The 16,577-nt window shown below is 57.6% G+C and overlaps 1 long non-coding RNA gene across 4 annotated transcripts; it reads right to left on the bottom strand.

Annotated features, from left to right (window-relative positions):
- Window positions 1-358: 358 nt before the first annotated feature.
- LOC140643334 (uncharacterized) lies at window positions 359-16,350 on the bottom strand. Of its 4 annotated transcripts, XR_012039562.1 has the most exons (7): window positions 16,066-16,350; window positions 14,797-15,076; window positions 9,360-9,446; window positions 9,124-9,218; window positions 4,795-4,923; window positions 1,478-1,622; window positions 359-568 (listed from the first exon to the last, which is right to left on the bottom strand). It is a non-coding gene; the product is annotated as an uncharacterized lncRNA (long non-coding RNA). The 4 variants fall into 4 exon arrangements; XR_012039561.1 differs by lacking the exons at window positions 9,124-9,218; window positions 9,360-9,446 and adding an exon at window positions 14,237-14,600; XR_012039559.1 differs by lacking the exons at window positions 9,124-9,218; window positions 9,360-9,446 and having other exon boundaries at window positions 14,237-15,076.
- Window positions 16,351-16,577: the final 227 nt, after the last annotated feature.

The raw sequence follows: 16,577 nt of genomic DNA, 5'->3' as shown, positions 1-16,577 counted from the left end.
AGTCTCTTTTCAATATATTTGGTGATTTAATGAAAAATATGATTTCCTCTTTGCTGAAAGCAGATACATTTTGTGTTTCTACTGAATGAACATATAAGCCTTTAGAAAAAAAGAATTTCATGAAAACCTGTTAAACCCACCCTGTTTGTAGCACCCACGGAGAACTCGATCTCAACACCCAGCATTAGACCTGGCTAACCACAAACCACATGCGTGCTTTGGGTCGGTCTCTTTTTTTCCAGCACTCCGATTGTTTTTTCTCCTGAGGATGGGGCTGGGAAGGACTCAGCCTCCAGCGCAATACAAATCCTGCCCTTTTGGTAAAGTGTAATAAACTTCTTCCCCTGACACATAGGAAAATGTTTTAAGGCAAGACTTTATAGAGAGCATCAATCACTTCGGAGGTGATGGAATTGCTGCAGAATTATAAGCAAGTCTGAAGTGTCTACAGAGGACTCTAAACACTGTCTTCTATTTATTCTCTGTGTCCTTTGTAAATGTAAACTTCAGCGGAGTCCAGAGGCCCTTCCGTCTCCACGGCTTGTCAATCCAGCACCTTTCACCACCGCTAAAATCACAATTAAAAAAAAGGGAGATTACAAAAACAAACACAGAGCTCGCGCTCGCAAGTGATGGCTGCGGACTGTTGTGTCGCCGCTGGCCGTCTCCCGCTGGGAGTGGCGGTGGGATCCGGCCCCGTGCCTACATCTTCCCACCATCGGCGTGCGAGAGCAGGCCCTCCGGAGCCACCTCCTCCCCGACCCTCCTCGCCGGTGACCGTCTGTCACAGGAGCAGGGGTGAGGCTGGAGGAGGATGCGTGTCCTGGCCACAGCACCCACTCCTGGGTGCTCACCTGTGAACCACCCCCTCCTCTCAGAGGGACAGGAGCGAGGAGAGAAAGACTCAAACTAAATCCTGGAGAAGACAGGGACCTGGCCGGACACGTGTGCACCCACACGTGCCCTCGCTGTGCGTGGGCAGGTTTTTATCTCCTATAGACATTAGACTACCAGTGAGGAACGGTTAACGGTGCACCACTGAATAAACACAGATTATGGCTCTTAAAGGCCCCGAGAAGATCAAGCAGAGGACAGTGGACTGACAGCGGGATGGAGTTGGGTGTGGGAGAGCCATCCCAGCTGGAACGCTGCTCAGAGGACCGAGAACGAGAGTGGGAAGTGAATTTTGCTTCCACAGAAAGAAAAAAAAAAGATAAAAGCTCTTTAAAGTTTTGAAGGGAATATATATTAAAAACTTCTCTTTGCCAAAATAGCTGGAAAAAATTATTTTATACATTGAAATGTCCCACAGCTGCTCTAGCAAAAAAAAAAAAAAAAAAAAGAAGCCTGTTTTGAAAAATACCTTGCATAAGAGACTTGATCCGTCCCTGGAGCATCCTCATCCCAGCCAGTGAACAAAGCCAGCACACTCAACACAGAGCCTGCGGCGGCACAAGCTGCAATATTTTGTTCCTACCTTTGAAGGGGTCAGGAGATGCATATGGAAATAAAACACTGGGACCCTGTGGTTACTTGCATTAGCAGGTATTTTGGTTCTACCAGCAGCTCCTTCTTCACACACAACCGCGCACATCTCTGAGCGTCATTAACTCTGGGCAGACCTAATGATAAACAGAGGAAAACTCCTGCTAGAGCTGACAACACAGGTCAAACCTCAACCCACCCATGGCTGCGGGATAATCCCAGGTCCCGCTCGTTCTGCCACCTTGCTGGGAAGTGGCTTTATCGGCCGGTATGTCACTGGCTCTTGCCAGCATCTCTAGTCTTCTCAAAAGGACAAATTGCCCCAAAAGACCATTTGGAACACAATTATTTTGACAGTAAAGCAGCATGTTGGGGGCTCCCCCCCAGCTCATAATGTCCCTCACCAAGTCATGCTAACGAGCCAGAGCTCGGAAAGGCAACGTGGGGCACAAGTGCAGGGAGGTCCCCCGCACCTCCTGATGCTCGCTGTGACCCCCCCCACTTCCCCTGCAGGGCTGTGACACCCCCACACACCCCCCCAACAGGGCTGGGGTCCCCCCACCCCTCCACAGGGCTGTGACCCCCCGCACTCCCCCCGCAGGGCTGGGGTCCCCCCACATCCCCACAGGGCTGTGACCCCCCGCCCCACCACCTCTGCAGGACTGGAGACCCCCACACTCTCGCAGGACTGGGGTCCCCCACACCCCGCAGGGCTGTGACCTCCACCCCGCACTCCCCTGCAGGGCTGGGCTCCCCACAGCCCCGCAGGACTGGGGCCCCCTACATCCCCCGCAGGGCTGGGACACTCCGCCCCCGGACCCCCGCCCGCAGGACTGGGGTCCCCCACACTCTCGCAGGACTGGGGTCCCCCCATCCCCGCAGGACTGGGGTCCCCCCACACTCGCAGGACTGGGGTCCCCCACATCCCCCGCAGGACTGGGGTCCCCCCACTGTCGCAGGACTGGGGTCCCCGCAGCCCCGCAGGACTGCGGTCCGCCCCCACGCTCTCGCAGGGCTGTGACCCCCCCCGCACTCCCCCGCAGGACCGGGGTCCCCGCAGCCCCCAGCGCTGCCCCGCGGCGGCCCCCGGGCGGCGGGGCTGCAGCCAGCAGAGCGCGCTGCGGGGCCGTCCCGGGCCCCCGGGCTCGGCCGCGGCCCCGCGCTGCGTCCCCGGGAGCCGCCGGCCGGGACCGCCCGAGCTCCGGCACCGCCGGGGGCTGGGCCCTCCGCCTGCCCGGGCGTCCGGCGGGTCCCCCCCAGCCCCAGCAGCCTCCCTCCCCTGCGGGGACCGCGGCCACGAGGGACCGCGAAGCGCAGGGCTTTTCCCGCACCCCCTTTCCTCAGCAGCTGCGGGGCGGGCGGGGACCCTGCCCTGGGGCAGGCGCTCGGGCACGACGGAGCGCGAAGCGCCGCGGCAGATTCCCGGGGCAGATTCCCGGGGCAGATTCCCGGGGCAGATTCCCCGGGCAGATTCCCGGGGCAGATTCCCGGGGCAGATTCCCCGGGCAGATTCCCCGGGTAGATTCCCGGGGCAGATTCCCGGGGCAGATTCCCCGGGCAGATTCCCGGGGCAGATTCCCGGGGCAGATTCCCCCGGCAGATTCCCCGGGCAGATTCCCCGGGCAGATTCCCGGGGCAGATTCCCGGGGCAGATTCCCCGGGCAGATTCCCCGGGTAGATTCCCGGGGCAGATTCCCGGGGCAGATTCCCCGGGCAGATTCCCCGGGCAGATTCCCGGGGCAGATTCCCGGGGCAGATTCCCCGGGCAGATTCCCCGGGTAGATTCCCGGGGCAGATTCCCGGGGCAGATTCCCCCGGCAGATTCCCCCGGCAGATTCCCGGGGCAGATTCCCCCGGCAGATTCCCCCGGCAGATTCCCCGGGCAGATTCCCCGGGCAGATTCCCGCAGATTCCCGCGGCAGTCCCGCGGGGTTGCCAGTGTGAGGCGTGGCGGGGAGCCCTGCGGGACGGGTGCGGGGATGCTCCGGCGGCCCGAGACAGACGAGATCCGAGTTAAGGTTTTCCTTTTCGCCAGTGCCACCGACTGCCAGGCGTGACCCTGGGCGCAAATTCCGGGGCTCCCCCTTCCGCCAAACAGCTCTTGTAACCCCGACTCCCATCCCTGGCTGCTGCCTGCCTTTAACTGCAGAACTGCGAGGAAAGGGTCTGTCTCTGTGAGCATTACCCAGCCTCTTCTCCATGACGGGCTGTCTCGGTGCTACCACAGTAATTAATAACAGCGTTATCAGTGGCACAAGGCAAACCCTTCCTTTCTGCACGGCTCGGTTCTTCCCGTCCGATAACAGAAACGATTCCAGGGATGCCAGGAGACAGCTCCCTGCAAACTCCCCGCCGTGTGCCTGGACCCGAAGCGCAGGGCAGGAGCAGAGCCTCTGACAAGAGCGCTCTCAGCTGCCAGGTGGGTTGTGAAAACAAAATCTGCCGCTTACGCAACTCCTCGGGGAGCTAAGAATAGCTCAGAAGCGATCTTTCCTCAATTGCAGGATCAGATTCCTCCTCTTAATGAATGGGCTTGATTTGTCATTAGTTACAAAGGAAAGGAGCAGGGGTGAGGGAAAACCAAGCCTCAAATTCGGACGGGCTCCAGTGCCGCGCTGCCAGCGCCGGGCACACGCACAGCTCTCCCCTTACGCGGGCTGACGCCGAGCTGCAGACCAGCTCCGACTGCTGCGCGTGCATTGGGGACACTGGTGCTGGGCAGCACCGTCCTCACCGCTGCTGCCACGACCGCCACGGCATCCCGGTGCTTGGCTCAGGAAAGGTGAGGTGGCAAGGAGGACAAGTGCTGCAGAAGGGCTGGGGGAAAGAGAGGGCCTGGGACCTCCCGACCTCTTGTTTCATCCCTCTCAGGAGGAGGGAATTTTCCAACGCTGTTCTGGGAGAAGAGGTATCGCTTCCCAGCACTGAACCAGGAGCTGGGCGTTTCGATCCCGTTCGATCCAGCATGGCCTGGGCTGTCCTACGGCCATCGATAGTGAGATCAGCCCAGTGACCTTCAGCCTTAGAAGGATGAGCCTCTGCCCTCGTGCTAACTGAGAGCGTGATTAAATGCAGCTCCTCACTGGTGAGCGTCTCCTGGACCAGCTGTTAATGGGAATGTGATCGTGACCCACAGGCAGTTTCAGATCTGCCCGCTAACGTGTGCAGAGTCCTGTCTGGACACACGGAAATCTCTGGCCGTGGCCAGGGGCAGCAGGATGCAATGAGTCCGGGGCAGTGAGAGGGGCTGGCAGTGCCTCCCTGGCACAGCAGCGATGTGCCCGGGCACACGCGTGGGTACAAACTCACCCTCCTGCAGAAGCCGTCTTCTCGAGCAGCTCCCGTGCCCGCGGCAGCGCGTGTCCTCCGCCGCCAGCTCAGCCCTCCTGCCTGTGACGGTGGCGGCAGTTTGAACCACGAGTGCTGCCGGCAGCAGATCTGTGCAGACAGGGAAGGGGAATACGGTCACGTTTACAACAGGTCCTTTTCCTGGCGCGCTCCAGAACACCAAACGTCCCCGTGGCCCCAGCACTCGCAGCGGCCGCGCTGCCTCCAGGCTGCCTCCCGGCTGCGATGCAAACAGCTGATCCCCATAGGATCGCACCGCGGCCTTTCCCAGGGGCTGACCCGAAGCACCCCTGCCTCCCCAGCTCAGTGCGTGGCCTCAATGACTTTCCACAGACGGTTTGTTTCCACTGAAGAGTTGCTGTAGGAAAAGTGCAACACCAGCAAAAGCTGGCAGGGAATCCAGGGGCCAAGTCTGGAGTAAAATTCTGATAATGTTGTGTTTACACCAGGAATTTCTTTGGCAGATAAATCAAGTGAGTGAAGTAACAGATGGGAACTAGCTGGAGACACTGTAAGAGGAATTTCAGCGCAGGGCCAGGTTGGCAGCTCACCCCCTGGAAATGCCGCTGCCGGGGCCACCTCTGCCCAGAAGCAGCGAGGAGTTTAAACAGGGATTGGTGCTGCAGCCCCACGCCGGAGCAAAGCAGCACCGGGGGTGCAGCACGGCCAGGGCAGCACTTGGCCGTCGCGTGCAAACTCCCCTCCAACAGCCAGAAGAGAGGAGCCTGGGCAGCATCGCGTGTCCCGGGGCACACGCTGGCCCGTGCTTCCGGCCCCACGGCGTTTGAAAAATGACAGGTATCAAGGGCATCGCTAAAGGAAAGGTCTCGTGCTCCTGCTGCTGGCCTCTGTGGAGGCAGGGCACATGCAGCAGCGAGTGCCAAGCACCCTCACCTTCACCGCCCGCTGGTTCTGCCAGCTCTGGACTCAGGTTGCACTCGGAGTTTAAAAACACACAAGGTCAAAATTCCCCAGGGAGCAGACGACCGGCCTGGGCAGGGCCCGCGAGGCTCTGGCGTGTCAATCAATGGGGGGCCAGATGCCAGCTACCATCACGGCTGCATTTTATTTCCCAGTGGTTGGGATGCCAAACTCCTCCCAAACTGGGGAATTATTCCCAGTGTCAGCTACTCAGGAACACGCCACACGCTTGTTTAAACAGCATCAGCCTGCAGCCGCGCCTGCATGCCCGGCGTCCCCAGGTACTGCCCTGAGGGGCAACCGGCTGCCAAGTCTGGCCAAGGGCAGGGCAGGGAGCGGATGTGCCAGGAGGTGAGACCACAAAGGGGAGTGTGGGAAACGCTTCGCCGACCGCAGACGGCTGTTTGCAAGAGGCAATGGCCTTCCCATCACTTCCTTCTTCATTTGGATGGGAACAAGATGGATTCTGATTTTTGTCTGAATAACTGCAACAAGCCAAAACACACCCTTAGCAGCAACACGCAAACGGGAAGGCGGCAGCGGTCCAGCCAGTGCTGTGCAAACAAAAGCGAGACAAAAGCCTTCCCCTAGTTCAGCCCTGGCATAGCACGGGTAGCAGTAAGCACAGGCTGTCGGAAATTACTCCAGGATGATCTCTTCATGTTGTGGGTCCCGGAAAGCGACCTGTTCAAGCTATGCGATCGCCTCAGAGTGCCTCTGCTCCTCCAAAGAACCGCTGCGCTGCTCCGGCAGCCGGCCCGGGCAATGAGAGCCGGGCGCACAGGCTGGCAGCACCCGCGGGCAAGCGTGGGAACCTGCAACCAGGAGTCCGGGTGCCCAGGGAGGACGTGGTCTACATGTGCTCGACTCGGGTTTTAACTGCTCCCTGCAATAAAGCTGCACACGTTTTTACCAAGCATGATTTGTGAGAGCCGATGGGTTATTTTAATGACACAGCAGCTTGCTGAGGAAACACCACTTCCCCTCCTGCTTAGTCCTCCCTACAGGCTACAAGAGAGAGCTCCAAGCCAAGGGTATCAATGTGGTCATGACGCTCTCTTGCAGAGCGAGAGGTCCAGGTTAGCCAGGGTAGATTGGAGACTCTTTCATCTCGTCATAAATCTATCGAATCCGGCTCAATGCTGCCCGCAAAGGTTGCCAGAGGCACCAGCCCCGGAGTCACAAGCACACATGCTCCTGCTACCCCCCCCCGCGGTTTAGACCCCTCAAACACAGCCGCAGCATGGCTCCGGCTGCCGCAGCGGGGAGGACGTGTGCTCGGGTGTGAGCCGGACCGGGAGCCCTGGGAGGGGCAGAGCCAGGCATGGGCACGGTCCTGGGCCCTGCCGCCCTGCCCTGGCTCTGCAGCCAGCTCCTCGGAGCCAGGTCCCGCAGCCAGCGAGGCTTCCTGCCCTGGGGCCCGGCACCGCACCGAACGAGTCGCTCTCGGGCTGCAGCGGTGGAACATATGGGACCCGTTAGCTGGAAGCATATAAAATTCAAAGCTGTATTAGTCATCGGCTCCGTCATGTTCATTCCACCGCTGGTAGACACTACTCTTGCAGAAGCGACCGACAACTGCTTGTGTTTCTACTGTCAGCTCCAATAAACAACTGTGTTTAATGCTGCGGGGGGGAGAGGGGGCTCAGAAACTTGATCCAAAAATAACATGTTTTAAGCACGATATCCTCACCAGCGAAACAGCCCAGTCTCTCCCCCAGTTTGCCATGCGGCACTAGAGGGAAGCGGGGTCTAAAAGCCGAGATGACCCACCGTCAATAAATCACCGACCCCCCGTGTGCTGTCCCAGCAGCCCTCCTGCATCAGCCCGCCGCACAGCCATGCATTTTTCAGCACGCAGGACCCCGTGAATCACGCGCCATTAACATTCTCGGAGTGACATCTCCAAAATACTTCAGGGATAAATTGGTTGCTGGCTGATTTGCAAAGCATTAAAGCAAAATTATTAGGAGGTACGTTGGTGGGGAGCCAAGGGCTGGATCCCGCTGGGGCCCGCACTCTCGCGGGTCACTGGGGTGATGCATGCTCACCCCGTGACCCTGGGGAGCTCAGCTCAGGTGCGATGGGCACCCAGCCGGGTGCCACCCTGGCAGGCAGCGTCACGCGCCAGCCGGTAGACATGGCATAGCTCTCGCCCTCATAAAGGGCTTAAGTGCCCTGGCGCTGTTGGATAAACAGGACCGTGCTGAACGCATACGAGGACTTGGCAGAGGCCCTTTAGGCATCTCAGCATCTTCACAAGCCGTCCTGTGCCCTGCGAGTGGCCTCACCATCAGAGAAGACCCCGAGCCCAGTGCCCGCCACCAGCCCATCGCCTGCCCGCAGCCCTGCTGCCCACCCCGGGATTCAGGAGTCACCGGCCCGCAGGATTCAGCCAGCCGAGGGGGGAATTAGACATCAAAAAGAAGGCAGGCAGGAACGCGGAAAGCCCCCACCATCTGTTTCGCACAGCCGCAGCTTCACGTACCCCTGCTCTCTGCCCGCAGATCAAAGCAGCGCCCGCTGGCACTGATTAGCATCTTCCCGACCCCCAGGCAGCTGAAACCTCATCGGCCAGAGGGAGAGAGCAGCGGTGCGAGGAGGGAGCAGAGGAGAGGAGGGAGCAGAGGAGCCAGGGTTAACGGAAGGGGTGCCTGCCCCGCAGAGCCAGCCCTGGGCTGGGGAACCTGCGGGAGACGGGAGCACGATCCTCAGAGGGGGGCATCTGCAGGGAGCCCCCGGCAGAAAAGGAGGAGAGCCCGCAGGGACCGGAGTCCCATCCCACCTCGCCAGCCTGCAGGAGCACAGCAGGCACCGCCTCATTACGCAGAGAGAGACCAAGATTTTGGCAGAGTGCTGAGGAGGTGTCTGCTGCAGAGCCCACAGCCTGCCCTCACAACACCCCGCTCGTAATGAAGAGCACAGGTTTTCACGGAAGAAAGCCGGGGCAGGTCTGACGTCTGTATTTCTCCCCCCAGCACTCCCTTCTGGTTCCAGGGTGCGGGGACACTCACTCCTTGGCACGGGAAAGGGTCCTCCTGCCGCAACCCACCCCGAGACCTTCAGGAAAGAGCAGTGGCTCCTGGTGCAGCAGGGCCGATCCAGATGTCACCACCTCGGCATTAAGATCTCCATGTACGTGACTTCCAGCAAAACTGTTAGTGTGCTTTCTGAACCAGTAATAGATCTTGTCCCGGATTAATAATTGATGAAAGCAAAAATGCTTTGCTCTCCTGTGGGTTGTGCCCCAAAATTGGGAAGGGTTTTGCTTGGGTGTCTCAGGATACCACATTCCCACTAGCATCTTCCCAAGGACATCAGCTCAGGATGGGCAGCAATATTAGTAACACTATACATATGTTTTATCACCTTCTCTCATATGTTGCGCTCTCATTTTTCATGGACTCTTCCAGTTTAAGCTCAAGCCCAGCTGTATGCAGACTGCGGGTGCCCTCACATCTTGTCTTCGAGCAAAAGAAAAAAATAAAATTAGCAAACAGACCACAACCACGCACTTGAGGCTGCCTCGTGCAGCAGCACAGCCACCTCCAGCCTGGCCGGGGAAGCCGGCAGAGCCGAGACGGAGCCGTTCCCTCCATTCCCACCTCTCCGCGTGGAAATCCAACCCGCCTGGCCGAGAGCTGGGACCGGGGCACGGGGGATGTGGAGTGAGAGGTTCCCGCAGAGCCAAACTGGAAGAGACAAGAAGAAATAAACAGGCGGCGGTGAGCCGGCAGGCGGGGGTCCCAGGGGCACGCACCCAGCCCACGGCGGAGGGGCAGATCCGGGCGATAACAGGAGCTCCCGGGGAGGAACCCGCAGAGCTCAGCGCATCTGTCCCTCATCAACGGCACTGCCAGACCCTACAGGAGACCCCAGATGAAAAAAGAGCCAAGGTTACTCATGCTCAGCTAGTTCAAGAAAAAAATGTTTCGCAAGAGTCTCTCCTCATTACATTTTGGAGGTGATATGAAGTTCTGAGCTGCTAGAGGGCTGGGCAGCTGCTGCTGGAAAACCTGAGTTAGGGAGAGAAATGTCACCCCAAATTTATTGTATTTACTTTCTCCAGTGTTTTCAAATTTTTTACCCTTCAATAGTTTATATTATACACATTTATCAGCTTTCCTTCAGGCTTTTAACCCCAGATTCACTGTCTCAGGTTATAGCAGAGAGTGATGAAATGGGTATTCCTGGGGCTGAACACTCGCATCTGCTCAGGGGACAGGTTGTGGCCAAAATTTAAATAATCAAATGGCCAAAATGAACCCAAAACAAGGGCTGCTGCGCACTGAAATCTTCTGTGCCCCTGGCACCGTGGGCTTCCCACGGATCTCCTTGCCTCCCCTGGGATGTGGGACTTCGCAGCTGCTAGAGGCACCCGCACATTTTATTACTGCCTCTATTGACATATTCCTTACTCATCAGCACTGGAGTTTTTCTTTTTTCAGGGGAGAGATGGGCAAAACCACATTTTTTCCAAAGAGGTTTGCAACTAAAATGGCCTCTTTTGTAGAAACCACCTTTTTAAACAGCATTTACAATCCTCCAAGAAACCGAGGCAGCCACCAGTGAAATAAACCCCACCAGACTGCGTCCTGTAAGAAGCCAGCAATGGCAGAAGGGTGAAACTCCCCGAGCTAAGGGGAAATCACGGAAGTGAAGGGGGGACGTGAGCAAAAATAGCATTTAGAGCCTGGCAAATTTGTAGGTAATAAGTAAAATTAACTCCCTGGCTGTGAAACTATCAAACGGTGCAGCCCCGAAAGCGGACAATGGGGTCAGAGCTGGGATTTCCCCACGCTCCAGCCAGCCGCAATGGAGCGCCCGCTGGCTGCCGGGCTTCGTGCCTGCCGTAATGCCCGGGGCCGTAAGCTGCTCAGGAAAGTTCAAAGGAGCCTTGCACAGTTCCCGGGGCGGTACACAATTCCCAGGCTTTCCGGGGGCTCGCTTCCCAAAGGGAGGGGAGCAGGGCTGGCGGCGGGGGCTCCCGGGCTGCCCGCGGGGACGGTAAAGGGGCCGGAGACACCCACAGTGACCCCAGTGCCTGGAGGGGCTGGAGAACCTCCCCCGGCAATGGGATAATGCACGCTCCTGCTGGCAGGATTAGCCATATAGCAGGACAGCTGAATCAGACGCTCAGCCCTTAACAGGATTACGCTCTCGGGAACGCCAATGAAAATACAGACACCCTGCCTGCGGTGCGGCTGGGGCAGCTCAGCGCTGCCTCTGCTCCCTTGCAGCCCCCCCGCTCACAGAGCATCCCTGCGAGTCGCCGGGTGCGAGATATGTTCCTGTTTTGTTTGAAATGTCATAATAAAGAGTTGGGCTGAACTCTTCATGCACGCACGGGGAACGGGCTCAGCTTTCTGCCAGCCACAGGGGATTTGGGCTCCTCTGGGGTCCATGCTGACCCCGGCTGTCTGTCTGCCCCCGGGGCATCTCCCCAGGCAGGGCCAGGAGGCTGCCGTGCTCGGGCTGTCAGGGCGTCTGGAGCTGATCCTCGACCCTGTGCCACCCCAGCAGCACACGCTGCTGTCACCTTAGCCACAGCACCGAGACTCTTGCTGAAACCGTGGTGAGCCACAGCCCGCGGGTTACAGAAGGGATGGCACCAGCAGTGCCTGTGGAGCTGGGATCCCATCCCGGCATCGCCAGGAGTGGGTCGGAGCCCACTGGGAGCGCAGGGGCCGTTCCTCAGGGCACGCACAGCGCAGGGCACTGGGCAGGGAAGGGACCACAGCCAGACAGCAGATGTGCAGGAGAGGAGCTGGCGAGTCTTCTCCACTTCCAGGTTTGATACCCCTGCTGTCAGGGGGGGGGTGTCTTTCAATACTCTCTAGTAACTCTGGATCAAACCCTCCGTTTCCATGGAAACACAAATCTTCAGGTGTCCAACATAAGGGTCTTCTCGGCGTTCCTCCAGAGAGCCTGGATGCTTCCCGAGCCACACTCCTCACCCACCAGGATTAACTGAATAATAGGTCAAAAGCAAATCACGAATGCAGCCCAGTGAGATGCTGCTCTCATTACATCTCTGTTTCCTCGAAGAGCGGATTTGCACCAGACCAGACATTTTTAAGGCATGGGGAAGCACCAAGCAAAAGAGAGCTGTACAATTTCCAGGTCGACAATGATTTTCACCTGCTCCAGCCTGCAATCTCCACAATAGCTCTCGCTGCCTAACACTGGTTCCCGACAGCAGCACACAGGTTATCAGAGCAAATGCTCTGTTCTTGGCACACCGGGGCTGAAAGCACAGCTTGCTGCCCTAACTCCTCGTTGGATTTCAGAGAGGCTGGCAACTGAAAAGCCGATCCAATTTAGCCACAGTTCATTATCCGAAATAGCATGACATTGGGACACTTGCAGACATAATCCAGCTTCCTCCTGCCTTGCAAGATGTATTGACCAAAGGCAAGAAAACAGAGCATTAATAGCTCTCTGCTGTGCAGATGAATCCGGGCAGCAGCAATGAGACTCTTTGGGCTATTTCTATCCAATCTCACACAAGAGTAAATCAGAAGCTTCTACAGACTTCCATTAAATTTCTCTCCATTAATACCAACGTAACAGAGATCAGAATTTGTCCTCTTTTTTTATACTTTTCTGATATTTTAAAAAATGCTAAAACTCTTCAGCTTCTAGCTGAGCTTAAGATAAAAGTTAACCTCTGAACCATACCAGCATCTTTCATGTAAGGCACAATACAGAGAGGGCTTTTTACAGCCAGTTTAGATCAGTAACGTGTATTTCAGCCTGTCTCTATTTGCCCCATCCTCACCTGACTCCAGGAGCCAGGGTACAAGGGAACCACCAAACTTCACAACATGCTTCAGATGGTGGCGAGAACCACGAATGCCAGCTCTGCTCCTTTGAGCTCGAGGCCAGCCCACGTCACCAGGGGTGAAGGCAGTCACACCGCGCCAACGAGAGCGGTCCCCAGTGAAACCCGTGGAGCGAGACTGGCCAGGACTGGGTATAAACAAGAGGAGAAAGAGGCCCCTGTTCCCCCTGCCCCCAAGAATGTTGCTCTCGCAGCAACAAAGAGATATTCATTAATTAAGACTCACAGCTCTCATGCTGGAGAGGTTTTAATACATATGCATTTTAATATATATATACACATGTGGATGCACACCTATGCAGACACGCACAGCAGCTCTCAGCACCGAAATGACTGTTAGCAATTCCCATTACACCTAGCAGCCATTTCCACTGTCCATTGAAAGGGCACCTCAACAGTTCAGAAGGGGAATAAAGAGCAATGCTGTTTCCCATGAGGATTTCGGGGAGGGAGGGTGCCAACCCCAGCTGGAAAGTAGTCAGGGCCCCAGAGGTCCCATCCCAGGCCCTGCAGGGAGCTGTGGTTTCGCAGCTCAGAGCAGCCCTGATGCAGGCTGCTCTCTTGCTCCCTGCCTGCCTTTGTGGAGCAGCTCTCTGGGTAGGTTGTGTCCATTCCAGACGGGTCTCGGACAGGAGACAGCCTGGAACAGGCATGCTGGATGCTTGGAAAAGGAGGAGGCTCAAGAAAGCATCTCCTGGCCCTGCAGTGGGGTGTGCCAGACGCCCCAGCGCTGCTCCGCAGAGGGTCAGCGGTGCCAAGACTAAAGGGGGACTCCGAGCAGGGGACCACGCTGTGCCAGGACACCAGCAACCAGATCCCTCCCGAGAGCAGCGTGCGCATGTGAGGGGCTGCACAGTGCGGCGCAGCTGCGGCGAGGCAGCGCGGGAGCCCGCTCCCCTCTGCAGCGCAGCCTGTCCGCGTTCAGGGTGCTGAGCACAGCTCCCGTCCCTGCTCCGCCGGGGCGTGCGGAACTGCCACCACCACCCCCTGCTGCCTCCCTCCCTCCTCCCGTGGGTCAGGGGATGCTCCCAGCCTCCCCTCCACACACGTGAATCCTGAAAGCTGCTGCCGATCGATCCAAAAGGCAAGCTGAGCCTCCAGGCCCTCTGTTCGACTGCAGCCCTGCCCGTCGGCTCCTGCACATGCACCTCGTGCTGCAGAGAGCCCGTGCACGGGCTGCAGCGGGCTCTGGGAGAGGAGTTATTAATAGCCATGGCCTCAGCGGTGCTGCCGCCAGCTCCGCATAACGCCCGGTCCAGAGTGGACAACGCTTGCGACTGCTCCTCACCATCGGTGCGGCGGGACTGAGCCCAGCCCGTGTCCTGCTGAGCGCTCTGGGGCTGGGGCACAGGAAGCCCCGACCTGCTGCAGGCACAGGCACGCACGGCAGCTCGGCCCCGTCCTGTCCCGCGCCCACGTACAGCTCCCAGGAAGGCCCGGCACCTCCCGGCGCGGGCTGCCAGAAGCAGGCAGGGATGCTGCCTGTCCTCCTCCGGCTGAGCCTCCGCCACCCGCTGCCCGTCCGGAACCGCACTTGAGAAACCATATTTTGTCCCTCTCCTCCCCATGGGCCGAGCAGCCGCGGCCACTGTCCCGGCAGATGCCTCGTGCGAGGCAGCGTGCGGGCTTTGTAATAACCTGTTATCTGATCTGGAGTTCTCTGGCCTTTCGTCTCAGGCGGACAGTCCTTCAAACCCTTTCAGGGACTATGAGTCACTGAAGAAGCACTTAAAATCCATCCTCGATGATAAGGTTAGAGCTATGTGCGGTGCATTTCCTGCCCTAGTTTGGAGTTATGCTTGGGCTCTCCACACTTCCTCGCTTATTCCACCTTCTCTTTCTCCTTCCAAATTCCCTGCCACGCCGAGCTGCGAAACTGCGAGCAGTTCAGCGGAGATTCATCCGGGGTCAGCGACTACACAGGGGCTGCAACAGGGAGCACGCAGCTGGGAAAGATCAGGTCTGTGCTGTTCACAGCAGGCCGGGGGAGGCACGGCGTTACCTGCTTCGAAGGGCAGAACAAAAAAACACGGGAACTTTGCTCACGAAAGCCGGTGCGATGCAGCCGCCAGCCCACGAGCAGCTCCTCCGCTCAGCCCAGGACCTGGCACAAGGCTCCGGGGCGGCTCGAACCCACAGGGCTGCATGCCGCGCTGGCAGCAGAACGGGCTCGCAACGTAAAGGAAAAGGCAACTCACGGCTGCTGAGCTGGCACTGGCCGTGCCGAGTGAACCAGCCACGGTGCAGTCAGGGATCTGGTCCCGCAGGGTGAGCCAGGCTTGCTGTGTGAGTGGTGCGCAGCTCTGGGTCAGCAGAGCCGGGGGGTTTCTCACCCCCACCCGTGAACTCCTTGTCCGAGAGCCCCGGGAGCTGGCGAGCGCCGAGTGCAGGATGGTGACAACAGCAGTAAATCGTCATCGCTGTGGGGCACTCGTCCGAACTGCATCAGCGGCTCGGCAGCATCCCCCTTGCTATCAGCTGCGTAGGATAAGAAATTTGCCTTACATTAGTGAAATGATTATTCTTAATACCTAGACACCAATCATATTCCCGAGGAAAAGGAAACATAAATCCTTCCTTGCACTGACAGCGACATCCCACATCCCCAGATACAAGGGAACTAATTAAGCCTGGTCTTTCCAACCAAAGCCCAACCAGCGTGTTTGTACAAGCTTTGCGGTCAAAGTATGTGCAGGATTTGGCCCTATTTCCCCATTTTTATTAATCACAGGAAAAATTCTCCATTTAGAAACAATGCTAGAGATATACCTGATAGGTTTTTTTTTCCCCTTGGCCACTTACCACTTGGCAACAGAGATGAAGTTCTGCCTTTGCAAAACATTTTAAAACCTGTTTCTGTTCCAATTCAGAATCACCCACCCCAAAGCTTTCCAGGTTATCTGTAAAAGAAAACCTAGAGAAATGGATGGCTTGAAATGCTTCAACTGATAAACGCTAAATATATTATTTTAACTGTAATTTTGTTTTGCATTATAAAGTAGAATGAAAATGTTAACAACCATAGAACAAAAAGTCATTGGAAATGGAAGATTGTTTTGAAAACAAAGGAACGGAACATTTTTGTGCCCTCAGGACCACCTTCCCTTTCCCCCAAGGTTGACAGAGTTTCAGAAAACATTTCAAGTTTGATGTGCTGTGTTTTGGGGGGAGCCAAGCTGTCCCTGCTGGGGAGGGCGAGGACAAACTCCAGGAGCAAAGAAAACACCTGGAAACCCAGACACGGCGCACCAGTGCCACAGCCGTACCGGTCCCTCCAGCCGGGCTCCGGTGCTCCCGCGCCGGTTTAGGCTTGGCTTTGGTGCTCCTGAGCCCCATTTCAGCCTCTCCAGCAGCGTCCGGAGGAGGCGGAGGTGTCCCTGCCGGCACGGTAAGGCGGCCACTCCAGGGGCGTGGGACAGACACCCCATGCTGCTCCGGCCCTGTAAAAACCCACCTCAAACCCTTACCTGGTTATAAATAAAGCAGCCACTGACCTCGGAGATTAATCAGTGGGCTGGTGTCTCTGCGTGATGTCACCCCGTGTTTTTCCACAGGCCTGTCAAATTTCAGCCCTGTCTGATCTGCCGATGACAGCCGGGGCTTGCGCCTGCCAGACAGCACCGGGACGGCCGCAGTCGGTGGGAGGGAGAAGCCGAGAGCAGAGGCCGGCAGGATTTATGGCCGGTTTCTCCCCAGCATGCTCTCCCGCGCTCCCCGCCGCACGCACAATACACAGATGCCTCTGGAGGATGATGGAAACCGGGGCTGCTTGGCGCAGCGTGAGTATTTTTAGGTGTTATTGCGCCATTTCTGGCCTTCGGTGACTTTTATGACTAACGCAGCTGGATTTGTGGCAATCAATCTGAACCTGGTCACTCGTGCACACCGAGCCACCTTTCGCCAGCCGACAGGAGCCCATCAGGCTGGCAGGCGGGGAAGGGAGGGATGGAGCCAGGTCCAAGCTGATGCCATGGTGCAG

Source organism: Ciconia boyciana, chromosome 23, assembly GCF_034638445.1.
Source record: "Ciconia boyciana chromosome 23, ASM3463844v1, whole genome shotgun sequence".
NCBI lineage: Eukaryota > Metazoa > Chordata > Aves > Ciconiiformes > Ciconiidae > Ciconia > Ciconia boyciana.
This window is presented reverse-complemented; position numbering and strand designations above follow the sequence as displayed.